General features: G+C 47.3%; 1 long non-coding RNA gene across 1 annotated transcript in view; it reads left to right on the top strand.

The window, feature by feature from the left end:
- The window catches only part of LOC111818510, a 6,125-nt gene extending 3,767 nt beyond the window's left edge, over positions 1–2,358 (top strand). Inside the window, exons 2-3 of the long non-coding RNA XR_002822487.1 lie at positions 659–755; positions 2,027–2,358. This is a non-coding gene — a long non-coding RNA (uncharacterized LOC111818510). The remainder of the gene's footprint in view (positions 1–658; positions 756–2,026) is intronic.
- Positions 2,359–6,192: the final 3,834 nt, after the last annotated feature.

The raw sequence follows: 6,192 nt of genomic DNA, 5'->3' as shown, positions 1-6,192 counted from the left end.
TGTATGCTGGCTGTGCTATAGGTGCATGCCTATAATTTCAATACTCAGAGGCTGTTGTGGTTTGTGTCTAGGTGTCCCCCCAAGGCCTCATGCAGTCATGGGGCAGCTTCTAGAGTTTGTGATTAATTCATTGTCCAATGCTGGGATTATGGGTATGCGTGCTACTCCTGCCCTGGGGCAGATAATCTACATACAAATAAAAGGAAGGAAGAGAGGCTTGCTAACTGTCACAGCTGCTGTCCCTCCCTTTGCTCTTTGCTGTTTTCCGAGGCCATGAACAGCTGCCCTCTGCCATGTGCCACTCTGCCTGGGAGCCAACTGAGTATGGACTGAAACCTCCACTAACTGTGAGCTAAATAAACCTTTCCTTCCTTAATTTGGGGTGTTGAGTATTTTGTTCCAGCAATGAGGAAGAAGAAACTAAGACAGAGGCTGTGGTAGGAGGGTGTTTATGAGATCAAGGCCAGCCTAGGCTACCTAGTGAATTCAAGACCAGCCTGAACTATATAGTGAGACCCTGTTTTAAAAAACAAATAAATAGATAATAAATTTAAAGATATTCAATACTATATAAAATGGCTCAATTAATTATATTATGAAAATATGCAACAGTTCATTTAACCAACCTTCCATAGTTTACCTTTTGGTTCATTTCCAGTTTCCTCTGGTTTCAGTCAATGATATCTTTATAAACAAATCTTGGAAGCTATCTCTGACTTTTTCCCTGAAGATAAATTCCTAGAGGTAGAATGCAGGTAAGCACTCTTACAAAGATGTTGACCCATACTAAAGTGTCCTTCAGAAAACTGACTAGTGGCTGGGCATAGCGGCACAGGCCTGTAATCCCAGCACTTGGGAGGCTGAGGCAGGAGGATTGCTCCGAGTTTGAGGCCAGGCTGGGCTACATAGTGAGACCCTGTCGCAAAAAGACAAAAAAATGAAAGAGGAGGAAGAGGAAGAGGGGGAGAAACAGGAGAAGGGGAAGGAGGAGGGGGAGCAAGAGGCAAAGGGGAGGAAGAAGAAAGGGGGAGGAAGAAGAGAAGAGGGAGAAGAAAGTAAGCAAGCAGCCAGGGCCTGTATGTGAAGAACTGTTGCACTGCCCGTTGAAGGGGAGAAAGCTTGGTGACTCGGGAGAGGCCTGGGCTGCTTCTAGGTCACTATTGGAAGCCTTGAACAGACAGAGTCTCCGTTAGTATTAGGTTGAGGGTGTAGAGCCCAGATAGGAGAAGGAGTAGCTCAGAATATTCCCTGGTCTGTCTAAAAAGGTGGACTGTGACAGACCTAGCAGTTAATTTGCACACTTCCTTTGCAATAGAAAGTGTGGGGAAGAGGGCGAGGTGGTGGGCTACCAAGAGCCCCAGAGCCACAGCCTAGCAGGGCGCATGGTGTGGCTCTCATTAAAATAACAGGAGTCCCAGTGCAGTACCCATTTAAGGACCCCCACTAACACCCTGTCTCAAAGTAAAAATCAGAAAGGGCTGGGGATGCCACTCAGTCACACACACACACACACACACACACACACACCCCTTAGCCTATTAAGTATCTTCTCCCCTTCTAGCAGCCTAATCAACCCTCAAAAGAATGCTATAAACCCGTGGTACTGCGGCGTCAGTGTGGCCCAGAATGAGCTGCAGCACCTGCTGGGGCCAGCTCCAGGCCCCACCCGGAGACTGCACCTGCCCAGTGCAGTGGAGTCTGAGGCTGTGTTCCTAGCAGCCCAGATGGCGAGGGAAGGCTTGATGGATTCCAGCCAAGCCTGCACTTCTCCTGTGGGGCCTCCTTGCTCTGCTCTAAGCACTGCCTCCTGTTGAGCTGCCACCACCAGCAGGCTGGATTCGACAGGGCTTCCGACATCTAACAGCCATGCTGCCGGCTGGCCCAGTGCTGGCTGAGCTAAGGGCTGGGGCGTCCAAGCGCACACTGTGCCCTCCAGATCTCTGTGAAGGGAGAACGTGTTCACCTGCTTTTCATCATGCGGACAGAACACCTGCCACGGAGGATTTATTGTGACTCACTGTTTCAGACGTTACTGTCCATGGAAGCTGCTTCTACAGAGCTGTGTACCACAAGGGAGCCAGGAGCCAAGAGAGAAACCAACAGCCAGAAGGGAAGGGCGGGAACCACAGACTCCTCTGGCTGTGGCCCCAACCCTGCTCCCTTCGCAAGGCTCCACCTCCTGTTTCCATGAGGTCCAGACAGCCCCACCGAATGATGACCCATCAAGCCGCTGGATGAAGCTAGAGCCCCCATGATCCAGTCACTTTCTGCAAGCCCTACCTGTGAACACAGGAGACTTTCAGGGAACACTGCCAATCTAAATCACAGCACACAATAAAAATATTGTAGAAGAATTTGGAGCCTTGGGCTGGTGAGATGGCTCAGTGGTCTAAAGCACCTACTTGGAACAAGCTAAGCTAAGCAAAGCACAGGGACCGCGGTTCAATCCCCCAGCACCACATGCCAGCCAGCCCCGCCCCCTGGTGGGCTAAGCTGGCCACACAGCAAAATAAATGAATGAATAAATAAATAAATAATTCTTTAAAAAAAAAAAAAAGAATTTGGAGCCTCATATATTGCTGGGGAAATGTAAATAGCACAGCCACTTTGAAAGCTAGCAATTGCTCAGATGCTTAAGAGGTAGACAGCCCAGCAATTATACCCCTAGGTACACACCTAAGAGAGCACATGTTCAAATAAAAACTGTACACATGTGATAATGTTATTCAGAACAGCTAAAGAATGTAACTACTCTAAATAATCCACCAACTGACAAATGTATCAATAAAATGTGACAGATGCACACAGTGGTATGTTGCTCATCCATCAGAAAGAATGAAGTCCTACTACATGGTCTGGAGTACAACTGAAAAGCATGATGTTAAGGAATGAAGCCAGACACAAAAGGTCATGTAGCATAGTTTCTATTTACATGAATTCTATAACAGGCAAAAGTATGGAGACAAAGAGGGAAGAGTGTGAGGGGAGATGACTTGGAGTCAGTGGAATAGGTTTTTTTTAGAGGGAGGTGATGGAGAAAATATCCCATATTGATGATAGTTATGGTCATAAAAATTTGTGAATATACTTTAAAACACTGAATTTTACACTCTAAATGGGTGAATTTTGCCAGGCACTGTGGCACATACACCTGTAATCCCAGCACTTGGGAGGCTGAGGCAGGAGGATCACTGGGGGGCTTAAGGCCAACCTGAACTACACAGCAAGACCTGTCTCAAAACAAAGCAGAACAAAATTTTAAAAGGGCTGGGAATGTGGCTCCGTGTGAAGGTTCTGTGTTCAATACCCAATCTTGAAAAGGGAGGGGGTGAGTTGTATAGTACATGAATTATATCTCAAAAAAGCCAGTACCCAAAAAAATACTGCTGGTGAGCACATGCGGTCTGTGATAATAGCAAGGATAACAGCAGAGGCGAAACACGAGAGAAGCTGTGTAGAAAAGGCCGACTTGAGACTTCGCTTAGCCCACGTCCCGGGCAGCAGGTGGGGAAGACACTGAAGTGCCCCCAGACAGAGGGCAGAAGCTGTACACAGGGAGGGAAGAAGGCAGGAAGGCGGCGGAAGAGGGCGGTCGTGGTAATACTCGACATTTACCCAATGTTCGAAAATTAAAACTGTCCATGTGCTGTATGTAGTTACTCACTCCTGTATCCCAGAGGCACTCAGGAAGCTGAGGCAGGGTTGTGAGTTTGAGGTGAACCTGGATTACATAACAAGACTCTGGAGGCCAGACATGATGACACATGCCGGGAATCCTAGCACACAGGACAGCGAGGCAGGAAGAGCTCTGTGAATTTGAGGCCAGCCTGGGCTACAGAGTGAGTTCAAGGCCAGCCTGGACTGCAGAGGAAGACACTATCTCAATTTAAAAAGAAAAAGACTGTTCAAAATTTAAAAAATTAAGGTCCGGGGAGATGGGATGGCTAGGTAGAATAAGTGCTTCCCTGGCAAGTGCAAGGGCCTGAGTTCAATCCCTGGTTCCACCAAAAATAAATAAAATAAAATAAAATGAAATAAATAAATAAATAAATAAATAAATAAAATGGAAAGCTCCACTTTCTGGGGGCAATTTCCAATACTACCAACACAATAAAAACAAAAAACACACACCCACAATTACATTTTTGACCATCTAGGCTGTCTCAATCTTTTTGAAAATTAAGATATAATAGGAACATTTACTGAGAACACTGGGAAAACAGCTCTACATGCACAGCACTGAGTGTTTTGCTTATGGGGTGCTTACAGGGTGGGTGGAGCGTCTGTCAGGTAGCCCAAGTTGGTGAGCAGAGTTTGCAGTTCTGTGAGCCTCTGCCCTGTGCTTCGTCCTTCCTTCTTCCCCAGTCACTCAAGTCATGCCAAGGTGTGAACTTCCCCTCCTTTTCCAAGCAGGCTCCCTTCAGAGCCAGGGACCCCATATGTTACTGGGACTGGGAAAGACTTGCGCCTCCAGGCTGCAGACGCCCTGCCCCATGGACTCCAGGCACCTGGTTTGGCCATAGCTGATGAGATGGCCTGCAGGATGTAAGCAGGGCAGAGGCAGTGAACTGGTCCACCCAGCCCACTGAGGGCTGCTGCGGGGCCAGGTGCCATGCTAGCTTCTTTCTGCATGTGCCTGGATCGATTCCTGTACTTTGTCCTGCTCCATTGGCCTGGCTTTTTGTGCACCAGCTTCAGATAATATGGAGGCTCAACCTGGTGTGGTGGCACATGCCTGTAATTCCAGCAATTGGGAGGCTGAGACAGGAGGATCGCTGCAAATTCAAGACCAGGCTGGGGGCTGCAAAAATGGGCACAAGGCCAGTCCGAACTGCATAGTGAGGACCTGTTGTTTTGTTTTTTTAAAAAAAGTGGAGGGGCCGGGGAGATGGCTCAGTGGAATAAGCACCTGTCTGGTAATTGCAGGGGCCTGAGCAGTGCTGTATGTGATTGTGCTAGCTTTCCCCTCCTAGTTCTTTTCTTTTCTTTCTTTCTTTTCTTTTTTTTTTTTTTTTGCGGAACCGGGGATTGAACTCAGGCAGGCAAGCACTTATTCTAGTGAGCCATCTCCCCATTCCCCCTAGTTCTTTTTTAAAGATTTTTTAAATGACTGGTTTTATTTTTCCATGTAAATGTTAGAAACAAGCATGATGGCTTCACACACACACACACACACACACACACACACACACACAATCTTATTAATTCTACTAGTTCGTGTGTGTGTGTGTGTGTGTGTGTGTGTGTGGCCAGCTCAGCCGCCCCCACGTGGTACTGGGGATCCATGGTGCCTGAGCTTGCCTAAGCAGGTCCTTTAGATTGCTGAGCTATCCCACTGGCCCTAATTTTACTAGTTCTGTTGTTGGAATTATGCTAAATTTCTGTTTTTTTCTTTAGGATTGAAGGTTGAACCCAGACCTTCATACTGAGCTATTCTCAGATACATTTTTTAAGTTTTGTTTATTTTTTTTAGGAGACAAGTCTCCCGAAGTCACCAAGCTGCTCAGACTGGGTTGTTTGTTTGTTTTTCTTGCAGAACCAGGGATTGAACTCAGGCCCTTGCGCTTGCCAGGGAAGTGCTTATTCCACTGAGCCATCTTCTCCTGTCTGACTCCTAGAGGGCTGGATTTCAGGTGTGGGCCACCACACCCGGCCTAAAATTCTACTTTTACTCAAAGAGAACTGAGGTCTTCATGCTCAGGAATCTTCCTGTCTAAAAGCGTCATCTGTCTACTGGATTGCTTTCTAATCTATGAAATGTGGGTATCGATGCCAACCTCACAGGGCTGCTCTCAAGAGGAAATAGAGAGCAAATGCATGGGGAACACGGCATGCTGGGGACAATATGTTCTTTGCCACTTAGCTATGTTTGGGCTTGATTATTTAATGTCAATCTTGGTTCTCTAAAGTGTACACTGGGTTTGATGCAGTACCTGGGATTGAACTCAGGACCCTGCACTTGCCAGACTGGAGCTCATGCCTGCTGAGCTATATCCCATGAGGGTTAAATGAGATGAAGGGCTTCCCAGGGTCCGGCATAGTGTCTGGAATCTTGGTGCTCAATAAATAACAGCTGTTTTTCTAAAACTAGGCTATCGGGGGCTGGAGAGATGGCTCAGTGGTCTAAAGCACCTACTTAGAACAAGCTTAGCAAAAGCATCAGGGACCGCGGTTCAGTCCCCCAGCACCACA

The sequence above is a fragment of the Octodon degus genome, unplaced genomic scaffold (genome assembly GCF_000260255.1).
Source record: "Octodon degus isolate 3935 unplaced genomic scaffold, OctDeg1.0 scaffold00005, whole genome shotgun sequence".
Classification (NCBI taxonomy): domain Eukaryota; kingdom Metazoa; phylum Chordata; class Mammalia; order Rodentia; family Octodontidae; genus Octodon; species Octodon degus.
Note: the sequence above shows the minus strand (reverse complement) of the source record. Positions and strands in the feature narration are given on the sequence as shown.